Raw genomic sequence first — 24,037 nt, 5'->3', positions numbered from 1 at the left:
AATAAAACCAACTAACTCTGCCAACTCCTTTCTTTGCCTCTCCAAAGAATACCCCATGTGCATCCTTTCATTTAGCTAAAATTTCTTTCTTCTGGTTTCATTTATAACAAGTATATTAAAACTGATATGTGGTTTTCTTTAATAACATGTTCAATCAATCACTGGACTAGAAGTTTATAATTCAAGTACCAGTAAGCAAATTAAAATTTGTAGATTACTTAAAAATGGTGTGCTTCTCAGCATCCTCTTCCCTTTTCCACAACTTTATCACCATCACTTCACCTAAGAAATGATGTTGCATAAAACTAATGAGCATTTTGTATTCTTTTTTGTTTCATAATTTATTATGGTTATTCATTACCAGGTGGCCACATTACTAGTGATTAGCTTCCCAGTATACAGATAGGTTGGTCTTTAGAAATCAAATTCAATTTGTTACTTCAATCTGTTGTTAAATATTAATAATCAGGCAACTACATTTAGGAATTATTGAAGATCTCAGCTCAAATCCTTTCTCAGATGCCAGGTGTGTGATCCTGGAAAAGTCACTTAACTTTTTTGTTCCTCATTTTTCTCATCTATATGAGAAGGTGGGAGATTATGGTCTTTAAGGTTCTTTCTAGCTCTATAACTATGATCCTATAGACAAAAATACAAATAAGGACAAACTGAAACATTAATTTGCTTTAATCTAAAGATAAATGTAATAAGTCTGTGGACATTGATAGAAAAGAAGGATTCTTGGACCTGAAGTCAGGAGACTCTTGTAGTAAATTGCTTTGTTAAGAGTTGTAGTACAGAGGAAAGAATACAAAACTTAAAATCAGAGGATGTGGGTTTGAATCCTGCTTCTGTTACTAACTCTGTGGGACTTGGGGCTTCAATTTCCTCACTTTGTAAATTGCAATGTTTGGACTGGTTGATTTCTAAGGTCACTACTAATTTACTAGCTTTGTGATTTTGGACAAGTTACGACCACTTTGAGTTTCTGTTTCCTCATCTATAGGCTTAGGTAAATAATATTTCTATTAAGTACTTTATTAGGTTCATATAAGAATGAAAAGAAGATAAAAGAGGATGCTCCTAAAGTGTTGGTGCAGTTTTAAGGAAACAGATCTTAACAAAGTTATTATTATAGCTTAAATACAATAAGACTTTTGGGACACTCCATATAATTGACAAAGAGTTCTGTAACAACAATGAATAATTGAACTTTGGATGATGTGAGAAAGGCAGTGTGGTTTAGTAGATGGAATGCAGCAAACAAGCTCTCGTTTGAGACCCACACTAGCTAAGTCAGTCAGCTAATTGTGCCAGCTAGATATGCCACTAAACTTTCCAAACTTCTGCTGTGTCATTTATAAAGTAAGGATAACACCACTGATATCATAACACTATGAATATGAAATGAGATAATGCATGCATCAAATAAATGCTAGCTATTATTATGACTCCCTACATCACAGAATTGTTATATCAAATATTCCTTAACCAAATTAATTTAATATATACATATATACATAACATGTATATGTGAAAGGTTATTATTATAGGAACATAATTTTGGAAACTACTTTGGATAGAGGAACCAGACCAACATGGGGTTTTTCTATTAAGCTCTTCCTGCATACATATGTACAAACTGGGGTTCCTGAAACAGAATGGGTAAGAATTACATTTTAAAATAAGAATTGATAACACTTCCTAGCTGTGTGACCCTGGGCAAGTCACTTAACCCCAGCCTCAAAAAAAAAAAAAAACAAAAAAATAAAATAAAATAAGAATTGGAAAAGCAGCTGTGTGCTTTGATATTCTTTTTGCCAAAGATCTGAAAATCAATTGCATGCCATCAATTCATGGATAAGTTTAGTTATAAGAAACAGTAATAAATGTTAAAAGTACACTGGCAATAATCCTTTTTTTTTTTTTTTCCACAGTGCCAGTTTTTAAAGTCAATTTAGATTTAGAAACCCAGTAATTTCTTTTCCCCTTTTTAAAGAATAATTTCAAGGGAGAGAAAAGTTATCTTAAGCACAGCTGTGGAAATGCAGCAATCTAAAAGCTAAGAGATAAATCTGTTCATCAGAGATATGTAGAAAAAGAGAACCTCCTAGAAAATCATCAAACACTAAAATTCATAAAAATAAGACTTAAAAGTAAGTTTCTAAGTTTTTTTTTTTAATAATCACAACAAAAGAAACTGAAAAACAATCACCATGAAGAAATTTGATTAGTTATAGGTCAAAATTATGAGGGAAAATCAGGAAATAATTATGACAGCAATAAATGCCTCTATTTGATTAAGTAGAAAGTAACTAAGGGCTGTAAGACTTTAAAAATGAAGAAGATTGCAGTTGTGTGGAAAATATTTATTACTAATATTTTCCAATCATATGACTCAAGAAGTAAAAAGGAGGCACACAAGTAAATGGCTTTTCACAACTGTTTTCTATCCAAGTGAATTCATTTTTTTACTTGAACTGTGTATATCCCAACTTTCTTAATCACATAAAATACAAAAAAATAGTTATGCATAACCAATTCCAGATACCAGGCTGCCATGGCATCTAGCGATTTCAATATGCTGCTTATTATATTTAGTGCATATTAATGTGAATTCACATTTTACTATCATAGAAACTGGAGTGAGTGAAAAGAAAGATATATGAAGCTACAGACATCACTACTTAGTATGGGCAGCAATCGTGAACTAGCAAAGGATTCCTAGAGTTTCTCAGGTATGTCATAATTGGTTCAACTTCTGGTTCTACTCTAAAAAGGACAAGAAGGGTGAAGGAAATAGGCAAGGTAGTAGTGATAATGGTTTTAGGATTACTATTCATATCCAAAGTAAAGAGATATGCTCACCTTCCCAAATGAATACTTTCTAAAAGATCTTTGAATATCCTAAATCAGTCCTGAGACCTAACACGATTAAAAATATCTTTCCTTATAAGCTGAACAATTTGTCTGACTCTTAGGCAAACTGGTCAAGCCCTATTTTATAATAATGACAAAATGCCAAATACAGGCCACTAAAATCATACCTGTTAAGACAATTTGTCATTAAACATTTGTGAAGTCAAGTCATACAGGAGGATTATAGGGTCCATGATATACAAAGCTCCAGTGAATGTGTAACTCAAGGCATAAAAACAATACAGAAATGATATATTATTAATCAGTTAAAAATAAAGGAATGAATTTCTATTTTTAATAGTACAAAATTACCCACTTTGAGGGATAGCTTGAAGACTAACTAAAACCAGCTACAGTCTAAGATCCTTACAAGAAATACTGGTAAAACTCCTGATGAAACATAAAGGTTTCAATGTATGTAAGAGAGATGATTCCATCTCCGTAGGTGAAGACTTGTAAACATTTCTGGACAAATTAGTTATCTGAATGAGAAGCTGGCCACTCAGGTCTCAGGTTCCAACTTCTTCTTCTTCTTCTTTTTTTTTTTTTTTAGCTAAAGCAATTGGGGTTAAATAACTTACCCAGGGTCACACAGCTAGGAAATGTTAAGTGTCTGAGGCCAGATTTGAATTCAGGTCCTCCTGACTTCAGGGCTGGTGCACTATTTCACTGTGCCACCTAGCTGCCCCATACCAACTTCTAAAGCTTGCACAAGCTACTACAGTAATTTCTTTGACCATCAAGTTGCACAAAATGTTATATTCCCCTAATCACAAATTTAGCACCAGCACAGGTCAGCTTATCCAACTAGAGCAAGCTTAGGAAATGTGTATCTTGCACTCCCCTTTGGAGTCACCTTAGCCTCTGAGCAGCAGCATCTAAGCTTATGGCCCAGGTCCATGGTCTCTGAGGTACCCTAAGGGGGGGGGGGGTGTCACCAAGGATCAGAGTGAGGCCTCAGAAAATGTCCCAATTTAGGAGCTAAATTTTAAAAGATTAGTAAAATAAAGAAAATGCCATTCAGGATTAAAAATTATCACCATTCTAACACTATAATAATTAACAGCAGAGATCCAAAGGGCAAAAAGGTTTTCTCAGGGACTACATGAATAATTACTGAAGAAATTAAGCAAAATACCTTTTGATCCAGCAGTATTTTCTACTGGGCTTATATACCAAAGATACCTTAAAGGAGGGAATGGGACCGACATGTGCAAAAATGTTTGTGGCAACCCTTTTCATAGTGGCAAGAAACTGGAAATTGAGTGGATGCCCATCAGTTGGAAAATGGAGAAATAACTTATGGTATGTGAATGTAATGGAATATTATTGTTCAGCAGGATGATTTCAGAGAAACCTAGGGAGAATTACATGAACAAATGCTAAGTGAAATGAGCAGAACCAGATCAGTGTATAAGAGAACAGCAAGATTTTACTGATGAACGTGACTCTCTTCAACAATGAAATGATTCAAATCAGTTCCAATTGTTCAGTGATGAAGAGAGCCATCTACACCCAGAGAGAGATTTGTGGAAACTCAGTGCGGAACACAATATAACATTTTCACTCTTGTTATTGTTGTTTGCTTGCATTTTATTTTGCTTCTCTTTCTTTTTTTTTTTCTTTTTACTAATTTGATTCGATTTTTCTCATGTGGCACAATAATTGTATAAATATATATGCATAGATTAGATTTAACATGTATTTCTACCAAGTTTACCATGTACTAGACTACTTGCCATCTAGGGGAGGAAAAATTGGAACACAAGGTTTTGCAAGGGCTACTGTTGAAGAATTGGCCAATCATATGTTTTGAAAAATAAAAAGCTTTAATAAAGAAAAAAAATAAATTAAGCAAAAGCTTAAAAAATTAAATAAGTCTGAAGAAAGTAAATGGAAGGAAAGTATCTTAGATGAAAAAACAGTAAACCTTAGTCCTTTAAAATCAGAAGTAACCAAATAGAAGTCAATGATTTCATGAGACAGAAAGAAATATTAAAAGAAAATGAAAAGATTTAAATAGAAAAAATGTAGTTTCCATTACTCAAAATAACTGACCTGGGAAACAAATCAAAAAGAGATAATGAAAAAAATCAGCTGGACTCCCTGAAAAATCATGATTTTTTTTTTTTTTTAAAAAGCCTGAAGACATTAAATCTTAAAAAAAATAATAATAATAAATGAAAAATATTCAGATCTATTTGACCAAAACGTAAAGCAAAGAGAGAATCTATCACTCATCTTCTGAAAGTAACCACAAAAAGAAAAAAATACCAGGAAAGTTAACAAGTAAAATCCACTGTAAGTGGATCGCTATGAGTAAGAAGGAAACTACAGTCAGGATCACACGAGACCTGGTAGCTTCTTCTAAAAATGAGACCATAAAAAGCTAGAAAAAGACCAAATTAAAAACCCCCAACCAAAAATTAAACTTGAAATACAAAAATTAAAAGGAGAAATCAATAATATTGAAAGTAAAAAAACTATTGAATTAATAAATAAAACCAAGAGTTGGTTTTATGAAAAAGCCAATAAAATAGATAAACCTTTGGTAAATCTGATCAGAAAAAAGAAAGAGGAAAATCAAATTTTTAGTCTTACAAATGAAAAGGGGGATCTTTCCACCAATGAAGAGGAAATTAGAGAAACAATAAGGAGTTACTTTGTCCAACTTTATGCCAATAAATTTGATAACTTAAGTGAAATGGATGACTTCCTCCAAAAATATGGGCTTCCTAGATTAACAGAAGAGGAGATAAATTGCTTAAATAGTCCCATTTCAGAAAAAGAAATAGAACAAACTATTAATCAACTCCCCAGGAAAAAATCCCCAGGATCAGATGGATTTACATGTGAATTCTACCAAACATTTAAAGAACAATTAGCCCCAATGCTATATAAACTATTTGAAAAAATAGGGGATGAAGGAATCCTACCAAATTCCTTTTATGACACAGACATGGTACTGATACCTAAACCAGGTCGATCGAAAACTGAGAAAGAAAATTATAGACCAATTTCCTTAATGAATATTGATGCTAAAATCTTAAATAAGATATTAGCAAAAAGACTTCAGAAAATCATCCCCAGGCTAATACAATATGATCAAGTAGGATTTATACCAGGAATACAGGGCTGGTTTAATATTAGGAAAACTATTAGTATAATTGACCATATTAATAATCAAATTAATAAAAACCATATGATCATCTCACTAGATGCAGAAAAAGCATTTGACAAAATCCAACATCCATTCCTACTAAAAACGCTTGAGAGTATAGGAATAAATGGACTATTCCTTAGAATAATCAGGAGCATATATTTACGACCGTCAGTAAGCATAACATACAATAGAAATAAACTGCAATCTTTCCCAGTAAGATCAGGAGTGAAACAAGGTTGCCCACTATCACCATTACTATTCAATATAGTACTAGAAACGCTGGCCTCGGCAATAAGAGCCGAGAAAGAGATTCAAGGAATTCGAGTAGGAAATGAGGAAATCAAACTATCACTCTTTGCAGATGACATGAGGGAATACTTAGAGAACCCCAAAGACTCTGCTAAAAAGCTATTAGAAATAATTCAGAATTTTAGCAAAGTGGCAGGATACAAAATAAATCCACATAAATCCTCAGCATTTTTATATATCACCAACAAAATGCAACAGCAAGAGATACAAAGAGAAATTCCATTCCAAACAAATGTTGAGAGTATAAAGTATTTGGGAATCCATCTACCAAAGAATAGTCAGGAATTATATGAGAAAAATTACAAAACACTTGCCACAAAAATAAAGTCAGATTTAAATAATTGGAAAGACATTCAGTGCTCTTGGATAGGCCGAGAGAATATAATAAAGATGAAAATACTCCCCAAACTAATCTATTTATTTAGTGCTATACCAATCAGACTCCCAAGAAACTATTTTAATGACCTAGAAAAAATAACAACAAAATTCATATGGAAGAATAAAAGGTCGAGAATTGCAAGGGAACTAATGAAAAAAAAAGTCAGAGGAAGGTGGTCTAAGTGTACCTGATCTAAAGCTATATTATATAGCAGCAGTCACCAAAACCATTTGGTATTGGCTAAGAAATAGACTGGTAGATCAGTGGAACAGATTAGATACAAAGGACAAAAAAGGGTACATCTATAGCAATCTAATCTTTGACAAACCCAAAGATACCAACATTAGGGATAAAAATTCATTATTTGGAAAAAACTGTTGGGAAAACTGGAAATTAGTATGGCAGAAATTAGATATGGATCCACACTTAACACCATATACCAAGATAAGATCAAAATGGGTCCATGATTTAGGCATAAAGAATGAGATCATAAATAGATTAGAGGAACAGAGAATAGTCTACCTCTCAGACCTGTGGAGGAGGAAGGAATTTATGACCAGAGGAGAATTAGAGATCATTATTGATCACAAAATAGAAGATTTTGATTATATCAAACTAAAAAGTTTCTGTACAAACAATACTAATGCAAACAAGATTAGAAGGGAAGTAACAAATTGGGAAAATATTTTTAAAGTTAAAGGTTCTGACAAAGGTCTCATTTCCAAAATATATAGAGAAGTGACCCTAATTTATAAGAAATCAAACCATTCTCCAATTGATAAATGGTCAAAGGATGTGAACAGACAATATTCAGATGATGAAATTGAAACTATATCCACTCATATGAAAGTGTTCCAAATCACTACTGATCAGAGAAATGCAAATTAAGACAACTCTGAGATACCACTACACACCTGTCAGATTGGCTAAGATGACAGGAACAAATAATGATGGAGGGGATGTGGGAAAACTCGGACTCTGATACATTGCTGGTGGAGTTGTGAAAGAATCCAGTCATTCTGGAGAGCAATTTGGAACTATGCCCAAAAAGTTATCAAACTGTGCATACCCTTTGACCCAGCATTGCTGCTATTGGGCTTATATCCCAAAGAAATACTAAAGAGCGGAAAGGGACCTGTATATGCCACAATATTTGTGGCAGCTCTTTTTGTAGTAGCTAGAAACTGGAAGATGAATGGATGTCCATCAATTGGAGAATGGTTGGGTAAATTATGGTATATGAAGGTTATGGAATATTATTGCTCTGTAAGAAATGACCAGCAGGATGAATTCAGAAAGGTTTGGAGAGACTTACATCAACTGATGCTGAGTGAAATGAATAGAACCAGAAGATCTCTGTACACTTCAATGTTGTATGAAGATGTATTCTGATGGAAGTGGATATCTTCAACATAAAGAAGATCCAACTCACTTCCAGTTGATCAATGATGGACAGAAATAACTACACCCAGAGAAGGAACGCTGGGAAGTGAATGTAAACTGTTAGCACTACTGTCTATCTACCCAGGTTACTTATACCTTCGGAATTTAATACTTAATGTGCAACAAGAAAATGGTATTTACACACATATATTGTATCTGGATTATATTGTAACATATGTAAAATGTATGGGATTGCCTGTCATTGGGGGGAGGGAGTGGAGGGATAATTTGGAAAAATGAATACAAGGGATAATATTATAAAAAAAATACTCATGCATATATACTGTGGAAAAAAATTCTAAATAAAATTTAAAAAAATAAATAAATAAAAATAAAAATGAGACCACATCTTGGAATACAGCAATCCTAAAGGCAGAAGAAAGAGATTTACAACAACAAATTACTTACCCTACATAGATAAATCATGAATAGAGAATTTTAAAGAATTACTAAGGAGAAGAGTAAAGGTAAGAAGAAACTGTGAAATACAAAAACAAGAGTTCTGAGAAACCTAGAAAGCTTGAACAACTGGAAAGAGTTGTATGATTATGCAGTGCTGCCATTCTAATAGAGAGAGAAAAAAGCATGTGTCCCTTCAGAGCCTTCAAAAGATATATATTTTTTAATTTTTTTATTTTATTTTATAATTATAACATTTTTTGACAGTACATATGCATGGGTAATTTTTTACAACATTATCCCTTGCACTTACTTCTATTCAGATTTTTTCCCTTCCTCCCCCAACCCCCTCCCCCATATGGCAAGCAGTCTTATATATGTTAAATATATTACAGTATAATTTAGATACAATATATGTGTGTAGAACCGAATTTTTTGTTGCACAGGAAGAATTGGATTCAGAAGGTAAAAATAACAGTTTACATTCATTTCCCAGTGGCCTTCAAAAGATATTAAGGGAGTTAAAAAAGAAAAACAGATGTTAAGGGTAGATTGGCTCTGTTCTGAGGGTTTGGGGAAAAAAATAGAAGACAGTATAAAAGAACATAGAACTCATAGAGCATAGGAAGAAGAGAGTGGAAAAATAAACGAAGTACATATGGGTACATAGATGAAGGGGTAAGGGCAGTAGACATCAAATAACCTTTTAATTTAAACAAACAAAAGATGATTGAACAAATACACACAGTGTTGATTGTAGAAATATATTAAATTCAACAGAGAAACAGATGGGGATTAAGATAAAAGTGATTAAGAAGTAAGGATAATGGAGGGCTGAGGGAAACAATAAGAAACAAAACAGATCTAGAAGGTGAGATTAATGAGTAGGTGGGTGGAAGAAAATAAGAATCTATAATGAAGTAGAACCAGGAGAACAATTGACAGAAGGACTACAACATTGTAAAAGAAAACAGCTGTGAAATACTTAGGACTGACCACCTATGTTTCTAGAAGATCTATGGATGATGAAGCACGTTGTCCCTCTCTTATAGGAGAAATGATGGACAGAAAGTACAGACATGCATTTTTTTTAATCACAGCCACTGTATGGACTAGTTTTACTTGACAGGATCACTCTGAAAATATTGTGTAAAATTCAATGTGTGTGTGTGTGTGTGTGTGTGTGTGTGTGTGTGTGTGTTCTATGACATAGATTCACAAGTTGTATATAGAATCTTCTTTTTGTATTCTGCTATATGTACAAAAGGCAATTGAGTGGCTCAGTGGATAAAGCACTGGATCTGGAGTGAGGAAAATTTGAGTTCTGATTCAGTCTGTCCTATTTGCCTTGTTTGCTCATTTGTCAAATGAGCTGGAGAGGGAAACAGCAAACCAATACTGTATCCCTGCCACGAAAACTTCAACTGGGATCATGAAGAGTCAGGCATAACTAAAAACAACTCAACAACACAAATAAAATATGAATGAAAATTTTCATTTTTGGTGTTTTAAATTCAGAATAAATTAATAAAATTATTTTAAAAACACTTCCTCAAGTACATACTAATATTGTGATTCTCAGCAAGTCATTTAATCTTGTTTGCCTCATTTTCTTTACCAAGAAAATACCAAATGAGGTCACCAAATCAGACAACAACAAAACCCCCAAAAGATTGAATAATGAATTTTCTCACACTCTGGCTAATTTCAAGTCTAAAGGGAAGTGAAATATATCTGAAATACCAACTGGCTACCCGTATATAAGCTGTGCCATGTGCTAGAAAGATATATGGGACTTTATATCTATTTTCCTACCCCTATCATTATAAGTTGTAAAGGAAGTATTCACTGGAATGTAGAGATTTAGGCTAGAAGGGAAATTAGTCTAACCTCATTTTACAACTTTAGGAAACTAAAGTCCAGAAAGATTATGATTTGTCTAAGGTGACACATAGTAAATTGCAATGCTAGGATTCAGAATCAGGTTAGCTAACTGCAAATCTCTTCTTCCCCCCACCCCATTCCACTGCTTGTGTTTTCTAATGCTTCATGCCCAATAAGGTTACTCACATACTTTCAGATTTTCTCTATTACTTCTGCAATTATGGTGAATAATTCCTAAATGCCTTAAGTGAAAGGCAGTGTGGCTTAGTGGATCTAAGGTTGGCTTCTGAATCACGAAGAAGGGTTTGGTGTTTGCTCTGACACAGGCTGGCAGTTCTTAACATCCCCAGGCAACAATTTAGGACTAATAGTTGCAAAGCAAGTGATGGTGATATGCATTGATAGAGGCAGTTCCTTCATTAGAAATCCCCCAAATCAAAGACATCACAAATCAGATCCAAAATAAAAACAAGTGAATGTCCAAGATTTCATAAGCATTTTAAATATTTATCTTCACATTTTCTAATGGAAATTTTCTAATGATGATAGAGATAAATACCCTATCATGGTTCACATGAGACTGCTAAAAAGAAAAAAAGGAGTTAAAATTAATACTTATATAGAGGGATTTTAAGGCTTTTAAAGACTCTATATGTATATGAGTGTATATGTGTATAAAGTCTCATTTGATCTTCACAATACTACTACAGATAGGATAAAATAGGTGTTTTACAGATGAGCACATTCCACACTGGAATGGTAAATGACTTGTTTGAAGTCTTATAGCTTTAAGTACTAGAGATGGGAACCCAGGTCTATATGACTTCAAGTCTTGCTTCCTTTCTACAACATCATGCTACCCATAGAAGATAATTTGCCAGGGGTGAAAAAAAATATTTTCTATTAAAAGTTATACCATATTTACACACATATATTGTATCTAGGTTATATTGTAACACATGTAAAATGTATGGGATTACCTGCCATGGGGGGAGGGAGTGGAGGGAGGGAGGGGATAATTTGGAAAAATGAATAAAAAAAATAAAAAATAAAAAAATAAAAGTTATACCATGTACTGAATTGGCAAAGTATTACTGACAGTATCTATGTACCATGATCTTTGAATTCCTTCTTCGTGTCTTTCCAAAATTAATAATAATAAAAAGAATGAAACTGAATTATATGACATCCTTACAATCAAAGAGGCTTTACTTACTGGTTCTGAGCACCTTGTTTTGCCAAAAAAACAAAACAAAACAAAACAAAACAAAAAAAAACAACTGAAGCCCAGTTGCTAACCTAAGGCCACAAAGTCATTGGATCATAGATAGGAGAGTTGGAAGAGACCTTAAATGTCAATTAATCAGCAAGTATTTGTGTTCCAGTTACTGTTAAGTAACTAAAGGGAGTAAAAAGATGAAGTAAAATAAAACAAAACAGTCCCTGCTCTCAAGGACACTTTAACTGTCATCTAGGAAATCCATTCTTTTTTTTTTCAGATGAAAAAAATCAAGGTCCATAGCTGCTAAGTGACTTGATTAAAGTAACAGAGGTAGTAAATAGCAAAATCAGGCTTCAAATTCGAGTCCTTTAACTTCAAATCCAGCACTCTTTCCAGGGTACTTTGCTACTTCACACAAGATAAGAGAACATATCTCATATCAGTCTGCAGTTGTCCAAGGTTTTTTCTGAGTAACAGTTTATGATCATCTATGGGTGTAATCTAAATAACTAAACTTATCTGTTCCCAATAAGGAAAAAATAAACAATGGGACACATTTTCTTTCTGGGAAGTAAAGAATGATAATTCTTGTTTATTGGAGACTGTGAGACAAGCAAGATCAACCTTATTTCCAATACCCCCAACACACACACACACACACACACACACACATTTTTCTTTTAATAATTACTAAACCAGTAAATCATGGAATATTATAAATATATCTTACCTAGATTTTAGTAAAACATTTAGTAAATTATTGCATCTTACTATGGAAAAGAAAGATGTGGATTAGATAGTGGTACAATTAAACTGATTCTAAAACAGATAAATGGCCAAACTCCAAGGATAGTTGTTAATGATTTGATGTCAGCTTGGAAGGAGGTTTCTTAATGGAATGTGCCAGAGAGCTAAGCTTGGCCTTGTGCTGTTCAACATTTTTATAAATGTTGGATAAAGACAGCATGCATGCTAAATGTGCAGATGACACAAAGTTGGGAGAGCTAATAGAGTGGATGACAAAGTCAGAATCTAAAAGGATCTTGACAGGTTAGCAAGAGATGCAGATGAAACCAGATTAATATGTAACTAGGAAATGTTTGATAAAATAAATTAAAACACAACATAGATAATGTTATTTATGGTTTTCTAGGCCAATTTGCAGCCTATAGGGATTAATTTCTATTTGAATTTGGCACAATGGGGCTAGAGTACTAAGCTGCATTGTACTTGGAGTTAACTTAGGTTCAAAATATGATCACAGATATTTAATTATCTTGTATGATTCTCCCTCCCCCCCTTTTTCTGAGGCTGGGGTTAAGTGACTTGCCCAGGGTAACACAGCTAGGAAGTGTTAAGTGTCTGAGACCAGATTTGAACTGGGGTCCTCCTGAATTCAGGGCTGGTGCTCTCTCCACTGCTCTACCTAGCTGCCCCTGTGTGATTCTTAATTAAGTCACTTAAAAAGAAATTAAAAAAAAAAAAAAAATTAAGTCACTTAATAATTCCTTCAGTCAATTAGTCATGAATGGGAAACACGCACAAAATGATAGTACAATTACACAAATGAAAAAACTGTTGAATAACCAGATCTAAATGTTTATTCAAATTTCCTTAACATATTTCCATTGGGTTGGAACCAATTATCATAAAATTATAATTATTATAACCTTTAATAGTACAAATTTGAATATGTGCTTTTATTGTAGAGGATTCATTATTTGTATTGATTAGTACTTAATTAGAGTCTTTAATACTCAAACATTAATTTGGAAGAAAGCCTCTGCTGGAGTGCATCAAGGAACTAAGGAAGGAAACATTTATTAAGCAACTACTGTGTGCCAATACATATGAACTCAGGCTTCTTGATTCTAGGTCCAGCACTCTGTCCACTAAGCTACCTCTAAGGAACTTTAAAGACTTGTGCTATATAACACTGATCAATGTCTTGGATGAAGGCACAAATGATATGCCTATCACATGTAGAGAAGTTATAAGGCTGAGAGGGATCCAAGTATCCTGGAAAAGAATAAGTATGTAAAAAGATCTTCATAGGATTGAACCCTGGCTTCAAATGAATAGGATCACATACAATAGAGATAATTGTAAAGTCTTAGACTTTGGTTCAAAATATTGAATTCACAAATGCAAGAGTGTGGAAGGAAAAAAAAAGTTAGCTAATAGTACACTGTCTAAAAAAGATATTGAATTTTCAAGGGTCCCTAATTCAAGGAGTCAATAGGAAAAAAAAGTTAATGCACTTTTAGGTTGCATTAAAAAATGATATGCACAAATATCTCATTCAAAAACTCCATTCCTTCTGTGACTTATGTCTAGAACTTTTTAATATGTATATTATTTCTCTCATCTTTCCTGAATGCTGGGCTTCCTTCAACTCAGCTAAAACTAACTTCTACAGGAGGCCTTACTGCTAAGGTCTTCCTTCTGAGATTATCTTCCATCTACTCTGTATAACTTCTATGTACATATTTATTTACCTATCATGTTTCACTTGAATTCCTTGAGGGCAGGTACTGTTTTTTCCCTTTTTTATCTCCAGTGCTTAGCACATAGTAGCTCTTAATGCTCTAAATACTTGTTGACTATTTATTGAACTTTTTCTGTGTCAGACTATATCTGGAATACTGTGTTCAGTTCTGGATGCCAGATTAAAAAAAAAAAAAAATACTGATAGGCACATAGTCAACATTTTTAAAATGTAGTTGACTTAAGAAGATGGAGGACAATCCAGATGGTTAAAGGCCTCATGATTATTTATATCAGTTTTTGGAGGAACTAAAAATATTTATCATTGTATAAAAATAGCATGGCATCATAGCTGTCTTAAAGCATTTTAAAGGTTTTGTTTTGTTTGGTTTTATTTTATGGAGAAGAATGATTAGATTGATTCTGGAATTTACTCAGCTACTAATTGAAAAGGGTCTCTAGATTGTAAAGAAATAAAAGTCCAAGCAGATATTATCATCAATGAGAGGTAAATTAGCTTAGAACACTAGATTAAAAATAAACATAAAAAAAGGTAAACAAGAAAGGGGGAAAAAAATCCCACTAGGTTTTTTATTTTTTATTTTTTTCTCCTTTTCTGAGGCTGGGGTTAAGTGACTTGCCCAGGGTCACACAGCTAGGAAGTGTTAAGTGTCTGAGACCAGATTTGAACTTGGGTCCTCCTGAATTCAAGGCTGGTGCTCTCTATCCACTGCACCATCTAGCTGCCCCTCCACTATGTTTTTTAAAGGTTAAAATGTTTACATCCCTACATGGGAAGATGATACTTGTAAGTCTTAAGAAGGGGTATACAAAGAGGGCATGGGTATAATAAGTTGACTTTAATATGATAGAAAAAAGAAATTAAGGGTTAGAAAAGGGATTGTACAGGGAGAAGAAAAAAAAGGGAGGCAAAATGGTGTAAATTAAATCACATTAAGAGGCACAAAAGACCAATTATTGTAGAGGGGAAAAAGGGAAGATGATAAGCATTGTTTGAATCTTAATCAGATTTGGCTCAGAGTGAGTAATATCCATATTTAAGTTTGGTATAGAAATTTGTCTTACCCTATAGAAAAGTAGGAAGGGAAAGGGGGAAGAAATGGGTAGGGTAATAGAGGGAAGGGTGGGGAGAAGGAGAAGATAAGAAAGGGAGGGGGTTGATAAAAGGGAGGATAGATTAAGGGACATGGGGATTAGAAGTAAAGCACAGATGAGGAAAAAAAGAGTAAAAGGAGAAAGAAAAGTATAAATGGGGAAAAATAGGATGGTGGAAAATACAGAGTTAATAATCTTAATTGTGAATGTGAATGGGATGAGCTCTCCTATAAAATGGAAGCAGAATGCATTAAAAGTCAAAAATCCTACAATATGTTGTTTACAAGAAACACATTAGAAGTAGAGAGACACACAAAGTAATGGTAAAAGGCTAGAGAAGAATATATTATGCTTCAGCTTTAGCTAAAAATGCAAGGGTAGCTATTCTGATTTCAGATCAAGCAAAAACAGATCTAATTAAAAGAGATAAGGAAGGAAACTACATCTTGCTAAAAGGTACCATAAATAATGAGATAATATTGATACTGAACACATGCATCAAATGGTATAGTATCCAAATTCTTAGAGAAGTTGAGTTTTAAGAAGAAATAGACAGTAAAACTATACTAGTGTGGGATCTCAACTTCCCTCTCTCAGAATTAGATAAATGTAAATAAAACATAACATAAAACAAAAAAGAAGTTAAAGAAGTAAATAGAATTTTAGAAAAGTTAGGTATAATAGACTTCTGGAAAAATTTAAATGGGGATAGAAAGGAATACACCTTTTTCTCAGTAGTACATGTCACCTACACAAAAATGAACCATATATCAGTGCACAGAAACCTCACAATCAAATGTAGAAAGATATAAATATTAAATGCAAACTTTTCAGATCATGATGTAATAAAAATAATGTGTAATAAAGGGCCAATGAAAAATAGACCAAAAATTAATTGGAAACTAAATAATCTAATCCTAATATATGAATGGGTCAAACAAGAAATCAAAGAAGCAATCAATACTCTTAGATGAAAGAATGAAAATAATAAGATAATGTACCGAAACGTATAGGATACAGCCAAAGCAGTTCTTAGGGGAATTTTATATCTCTAAATGCTTACATGAATAAACTAGAGAAAAGAAATCAATGAACTGATTTCAACTAAAAAAACTAGAAAAAGAACAAATTAAAACCCCCCAATTAAATACCAAATTAGAATTTTCAAGGGAGATCAATAAAATTGAAAGTAAGAAAATTATTGAACTAATAAACAAAACTAAGAGTTGGTTTTATGAAAAGACTAACAAAATAAATAAACTTTTGGCTAATTTGATTAGGAAAGAAAAACCAAATTACTAGTATCAAAAATGAAAATGGTGAACTTACCACCAATGAAGTGGAAATTAAAGCAATAATTAGGCGCTATTTTGCCCAGTTTTATGCCAATAAATCTGACTATATAAATAAAATATTTACAAAAATGTGGATTGCCCAGATTAACAGAAGAGGAAATAAAATACTTAAATAGTCCCATTTTAGAAAAAGAAATTGAACAAACCTCAAAGAACTCCCTAAGAAAAAAATTTCTAGGGCCAGATGGATTTACAAAAAACATTACAAGAACAATTAATTCCAATACTATGTAAACTATTTGGAAAAATAAGTAAAAAAGAAGTACTACCAAATTCTTGCTATGACACAAATATGGAATTGATATATAAACAAGGAAGGGCCAAAACAGAGAAAGAAAATTATAGACCAATTTCCCTAATGAATATTGACACAAAAAATCTTAAATAGAATATTAGAAAAAAGACTTCAATAATTTATCACCAGGATAATACACTATGACCAAGTGGTATTTGCACCAGAAATGCAGGGCTGGTTCAATATGAGAAAAACTATCAGTATAATTGACTATAACAATAACCAAACTAAGAGATATCAAATGATTGTCTCAAAGATGCAGACAAAGCATATGAAAAAAATACAGTATTCTATTCTAGTAAAAACAAAAAACAAAACCAGAGAACACAGGAATAAGTGGAATTTTCTTTAAAATGATAAGTAGCATCTATATAAAATAATCAGTAAGCATTATATATAATGGGGATAATTAGAAGCATTTCCAATAAGATCAGGAATGAAACAAGGTTGTCCATTATCCCCATTATTATTTACATTTTACTTTAGCAATAAGAAAATTTTATATGTTAAAGTTCTTGGACTGTCCATTATTCCTTATCCTCAACATATGACTGGCTTATACTTTATACAATCCTGCATTTACTCAATGATCTCATTACAAAAGGGAGGCAAACTCCCAGGAGTCAAAACTCCTGAAAGAGGACCAAACCCAAATCAAAATATAATTGGGAAATGTTTAACACAATTAAAAACACAATACAATGTAGATGTATTTTCTAAGTCAATATCTGTTCTGTAATACATTTCTATTTGAACTTAACATCACTGTCTTACATCATTTCTAGCATACAGGTGATCATTTGAACAGTAAAGTCAAGTTATGCCTACATGTATATCTCTGCTGTTCTTTGTGTGATTCAAAACTCAGTATTATGGAGATTATAATGTTCCACAATTTGCAAACATACATCAATAGATCCCTGTGTTAATTTTTAAAAAGGAGAGGAGGGAGAGCAACACTAGCTTGACACACCTCTTAATCTCTAATACTTTTCCCTACCTGTTTAATTTCAGGAATATTTTTCTTATATCAGCATAAAATGTTTCTGGGTATTATTTAAATATCTTCCTGAAAATTCATGTTTCTCCATAAAACATCTCTGGATTTTGACCAGGGATATTATATATCTTCCCTATTTTGCTCCTCACACTGAAAACTGCTTATAAGTGATATAAATCTTTACTATTTATTTTTGCATTGATGTAATAATTTTTAAAAATCAAATCCTAATCATACATTTGTCTATAGGTGTTGGCATTTGGTTTAGACTGTAAGCTTCCAAGACAGAAATAAGGTATACAAAATTCTTTTTGTTCAGCAGTTAGTGTTCATCAAGTGTAGAAAATTCCTAGTGAGGAAATTTCCTCCACCAATAAAGATTAGCAACTATTATTTAATTAATAATCCTAAGAAAGCTTTAGAGCACTGAGAAGCTGAGGGACTTCAAAGTCATTAAGTTTGAGAGGTAATCTTGGACTCATATCTTCTTGATTCTAAGGCTAGCCACCCTTCTATTATACTATAAAGTTTCTTTCCATTTGTAATAATGTCCTTAACAAAGAACTTCAGCATATCCTTTAAAATACATACTTCAGCTGGGCCATTATCTCATCATTAGAAGTATTGCCTATACTTCACAACCCATTCATACTTTCTTATTCCATATAATTCTTGACTATATCCACCCACAAATTTCCCACAGAGAATCTACCCAGGAGAAGATGAATCTTTTAAATGACTGAAAGCTATGACATGTACAATTTCTTACAATCTTTGTTATAATTTGTTGATTATTTTTAAAAGCACTTACTTAGTATGGTGGATACAAAACCTTTTTTTTTTTTTTTTAATTAAAGCTTTTTATTTTCAAAATATATACATGGATAATTTTTAATATTCATCCTCACAAAACCTTGTTTTCTAATTTTTTCCCTTGCTTCCCTCAACCACCCTAGAAGGCAAGCGATCCAATATATGTTAAACATATGCAATTCTTCTATACATATTTCCACAAATATGCTGCACAAGAAAAATCAGTTTAAAAAGAAAAAGAAAATGAGAAAGAAAACAAAAACCAAACAAACAACAAAAAAAGTGAAAATCTACTCTCAGTTCCCACTGTCCTCTCTCTGGGTGCTGATGGCTCTCTTCATCCATCACACAACCATTAGAACTAGACTCAAAACTTTCTTTCAATGAAGACATATTAAGGTATTAAGATTCCTTCAAAAATGTAGTCATAAAAACTACTCTTAAAATCTTTACATCTCTGACCAGCAAAAACAAGGAAAATACAAAAAATGAAAATGTTCTACCCTTTGATCCAGCAGTGTCACTACTGGATCTATATCCCAAAGAGATCATAAAAGAAGAAAAAGGACCGTGTGCAAAAATATTTGCAGCTCATTTTGTAGTGGAAACAAACTGGAAATTGAGTAGATGCCTATCAAATAGGGAATAGGGGGGTAAGTTATAGTATATGAATGTAATGGAATATTATTATTCTATGAGAAATGGCGAGCAGTCTGATTTTAGAAAGCCTGGAAACACGTGAAATGATACTGAATGAAATGAGCAGAATGAACAGAACATTGTACACTGTACAATGTTACATTGTAACAAAATTATATGACCATCAATCATGATGGACTAGAACTCTTCTCAGCAATACAGTGATCCCAAGACAATTCCATTAAATTTGGGATGGAAAAAATGACAGAGAGAGAACTATAGGGACGGAATATGGATCGAAGCATAGTACTTTCACCTTTTTAGTATTTGTTTCTTTTTCATTTTTTTCCCTTTTGATATGATTTTTCTTGCACAACATGACAAATATGGAAATATGTTTAAAAGAATTGCATATATTTGCTATCTTAGAGAAGAGTTAGGTAAGAAGGAAATAAGAAAAATTTGAAACAAATTTTTACAAAAATGAATGTTGAAAACTATCCTTACATATATTTGGAAAAAAATACTATTTAAAACAATTTAAAAAGAAAAAAAAAAATGAAATGGTCAACAAAGGTACTCACTAGTATTGCTGAGGTTGTCCTGTACAGACTATAGAGACAATAAACTCCCAACAAATGTCTGGTCATCATGTGTAAACAATATTGTTTTGATTGCATCAAGCGCCAGAATACTACATAGCCAATGCAGTAAGGTCAACTAACACTCAATAGAGATAAGGCATATGAGAAAAACAAAATGGATGAAGAATGCTTATTATTTAGATTATAACACTCAGTCCATGAATGCCTGAATGAATCTGAATGACTCAGGCAATCAATTTGAAAAAAGCAGATAACAATAGCCTGGGTCTAAAATTGAATAGGAAGCAGAGAATGGTGTTGATTACATTTAGAAAATTACACAGTACTTTGAGCTTTCCCAAGCTGTAGCTTGGCACAAAACCCTATCTTTTTAACAACAATATTTTTTCACTGATGCTCTATGGCTGCAAGTCAAAATATCCTCCCCAAGTGATTAAATATGTCAGGAAAGAAAAGTTTCCAAGACCTGCTAAAAACATGGCTTTTCCAAATTCAGTTTCTGAACAGAAGGTACTTTGAGGTTATCTTAAACCAAACTTCACAGAACAAACTCCTTCAATGCAAAATGGCATCAAACTATATTGAAAAAAATACTAGTTTTGATGATGAAGAAAAACAACATTGTTTCTGAGGGATATGATATAGTGGTACAAGCACAGTACTTGGGTCACAGGGTCATAAAAAGAAGGCCAGAAGTCCCCAATTCCCCAGTCATTTTACAAATGAAAAGTCAGAAAACTTAGGAGTCTTAAATCTGCCAATAATTCGATTTCCTTCTGTATAAAATAGAAGATAACACTTGCAAGACTCATAAATCCTACACAGAGTGATTAATAGTAAAGTACTTGGCAAATCCTGAATTGTTATATACATGCAAAGTATTTTGAGTTCTAACATTCAGGCTTCTTGTTAGGTGGAAAGGGGAAGTAGCACGACAACTTCCAACCTTCTTATAGGATTATTTAGGGGACGGATAAATACAGCATGCACTGGTACCTGGGTCATCAGAATTTCATCAGTCTTACGGATTTCATGAATTTATTCTTCAGGGTTAAAAGTTCTCCCATGGGAAAAAGTAAAAAATGTAGATTTTAGTGTTTCTTACTATTATCACTCTCATAGGTGGATTTACGCTAACTTCCAACACCTAGCTACTACCTATGTATAAAGTTTGGACAAATTACTTGCTAGTGGGCCTCAGTTTCCACATTTCAAAAGGGTTTAGGCCATATCTAAGATCACTTCCAGCACTTTAAATCTCCGATCTCTTTCTGTCAAAGTTTGCTAAGAGCTCATCGCATACAGTCACTACTGATTAGAACACTAACTGTACCAGGTGTCTTGAAGGGAAAGGACAGATTCCACAAACTTTGTGCTCTCAATGGGAATGAAAAGAATCTTTCAGACTGCATATAGTGCAATCTGAAAGGAAGCTGCGAGAGAATCAGATTTGGGGCCAGAAAAATTTTAGAAATCATCTAGTCCAACTCATTTAACAAGGCAGAAAGATTAGTATTAATATTTTTCACTTACGACTTTTATTGGTTTAATAATTCAAAGTGAATAAATTTAATGTTTAAGTGATGTTTATGACTTGGTATTAAGTGTACATCATTTAGTAGACGAGTAAACTGAGGCCTACCGAGAGGGAAGACGAGCCCAAAGTCAAAAGGGAGCTTGGACTCGAGTCTTCGGACACTGCCCCTTACCCTTTCTACTACATAACCCAGATGGCCTCTAAAAGCACCGCCCCAAGTCGTACTTAGTAGGCAAAGGCAGAGAGGGCTTTTCGGAGGCTGACACGGAAAGAGCTGGTACCCAGAGCTGTAGTCCAGCTCTTGCCCACTAGATCTGGGTAAGCACGGATACATTGATATTGATAAATAAACGTTTGTAAGCGGAGGGTCTGGGTGCCCCTTCCTGCCGGCCTCAGTTTCCTCCTATGTAATATGGGAGAGCCGACAGACCTCGCCCTGCGCTCTGGAGTCCCTCCCTCCCCGTCCGCCCGGCAAGGGCGAAGAGTAGTCGGTTCCCCAGGGCCCCTCTGCCAGCCCCGGGCCTGGGCTACCGGGTCTCGGGCTCGGGTCTGGCTTTTGCGGCCCTCGCCCGGCTCCTCACCTGCAGCCGCCAGCCAGGGGAGGGGAATCACAGGCTGCAGGAACGCTCAGGGCGGACTGGAGAAGACCCAGGGATGCAAAGGGTGTCGGAAAGCTGAAGTCGCACCGGCTTTCGTAGCTCCTGCGCCGGGATCAGCGCCAAGCCCGCCTCCTCCGCTACAGCGAGCCTCCCCAGCCATGCTGCGCATGTCTGCTACGTGGGCACGCTCCAAATCCGTTCCCGAGCCGGTGATCCGCTAGTCCGTGTTTTCCCAGCAGTATTGGAGGAGGGTGGAAAGGGGCTCGCTGCCCCTCCTTCTCAGAAGCGGGCTGCTTCCGAGCAACAATTTAGAATTGAGAAGATTGTTGAAACATCCGTAGGCGGCAAGGGATCACCGAGGCCTAACCTAACCCCTCATTTTGAAGATGAGAAAACGGAGAGGAGACCCTTGGTGGTTAAGTGACTTGGCCAGAATTACAATGGTAGCAATTCAATTTTCAATTAAATATCCATTGAATAGGTGTCGACTTATGTACCAGGAACCTGGGTGGGATTTGAATTTAAGTCTTCTGTCAAAGCCACTGCTCTTCACCACATAGAGATGTGTTACCGCAACCTCATTATGCAGTTGTAGAAATCGAGGCTGAAAGAAATGGTCAGACTGATTGGGGCCTTTAGAGAGGCCCTATGGTGCCCAGAATCCAGAGTCAGAAGACTTGGGATGCATTTAGGCTCTGTTCATTTGCCACCTGTGTAACCCTGAGAAAGTCACAGAACCCTCATTGATCTCAATTCCTTCATATGTCAAAGGTAGGGAATGGGCTAAATAATATGCAAGTATTTTCCCAGCTCAAATGGCCTTGAAACATAATTATTAAGGACTCTGAGGTGTGCAGATTCCCACCCCATTACTTCGTTTTCAGGATGGAGAGGGTCGCATAACTCAGTTATACCACAAAGCAGTGTTACCTAAGCTAGACAGATCCTAGTGCAGTGTTCTGAAGAAGGAAATGGCAAACCACTCCAACATCTCTGCCAGGAAAATCCTATGGACAGCAGTAAAATGTAAATAATGAGTCCCTTAGGTCCAAAGGTATCCAATACACTAAGAAGAACAGAGGACAGTTCCGAGACATCCAGAAAGAATGAAGTGGTTGGACCAAAGGCAAGTCAGCTGTGAGTGATGAAAGGAAAGTTCCAATAAATTACTGATTTGGGGCCTACACCATTTTTTTCTAAGGGATTCTTGCCTATATGTAGTGATTATCTGAATTAAGTTCACTCATTCAATCAATAAAAGGGTATGAAAAGCACTGCGAGGGTATAATAATAATAATAATAAAGACTAAATGATATCTGTTCAAATCAAACAGTACATCACAGTAATATATTTATGCTGCAATTACTGGTGTTGAAAAGGTCATAGTTGATCAGTTTCTAGACATAATGCTCCCAAAACAATGTCATTGAGTTGGTCATAGGGGATTAGAATGCTAAATTGGAAAACAAAAGATAATTGGAATAATCAGCAGGTTTAGCCTTAGTATACAAAATGAAGCTGGGCAGAGACTAACAGAGTTTGGTCAGGATAACTCACCAGTCATTATGTTGAGGACGGTAGCCCCTTTGGTATTCTTTGTTTGATCTCCAACTTCCTTTGGGACTTGGATCTTTGATACAAGATCTGGTCAAACTAGTTTGGGCTATCTGAGATGGCCAGGGTTTTACAGCCCCCCATTCTAATCTACTCAGATAGACCAAATGGCATCAGGAAATTCCTTTTTGGGAAGAGACTTCTGTCTCTACTCAAAAGATAACAAGAGAATCCTTATCTTAATTTACATCACTCTCAGGAACCTCCTTACATCACTGCATAAAAGAGAGAACGAGAATCTTCTCTTTGCAAATGGCC

The 24,037-nt window shown here is 34.3% G+C and overlaps 1 protein-coding gene across 3 annotated transcripts in view; it reads right to left on the bottom strand.

Annotated features, from left to right (window-relative positions):
• Window positions 1–22,329, bottom strand: part of TRAPPC12 (trafficking protein particle complex subunit 12) — a 140,627-nt gene extending 118,298 nt beyond the window's left edge. For all 3 annotated transcript variants that reach the window (XM_074288047.1, XM_074288048.1, XM_074288049.1), the window contains exon 1: window positions 22,147–22,329. The gene's annotated coding sequence lies outside the window, so the exon portion shown is untranslated. The remainder of the gene's footprint in view (window positions 1–22,146) is intronic.
• Between the last annotated feature and the right edge of the window lie 1,708 nt (window positions 22,330–24,037).

Source organism: Sminthopsis crassicaudata, chromosome 2 (genome assembly GCF_048593235.1).
Source record: "Sminthopsis crassicaudata isolate SCR6 chromosome 2, ASM4859323v1, whole genome shotgun sequence".
Classification (NCBI taxonomy): Eukaryota; Metazoa; Chordata; class Mammalia; order Dasyuromorphia; family Dasyuridae; genus Sminthopsis; species Sminthopsis crassicaudata.
This window is presented reverse-complemented; position numbering and strand designations above follow the sequence as displayed.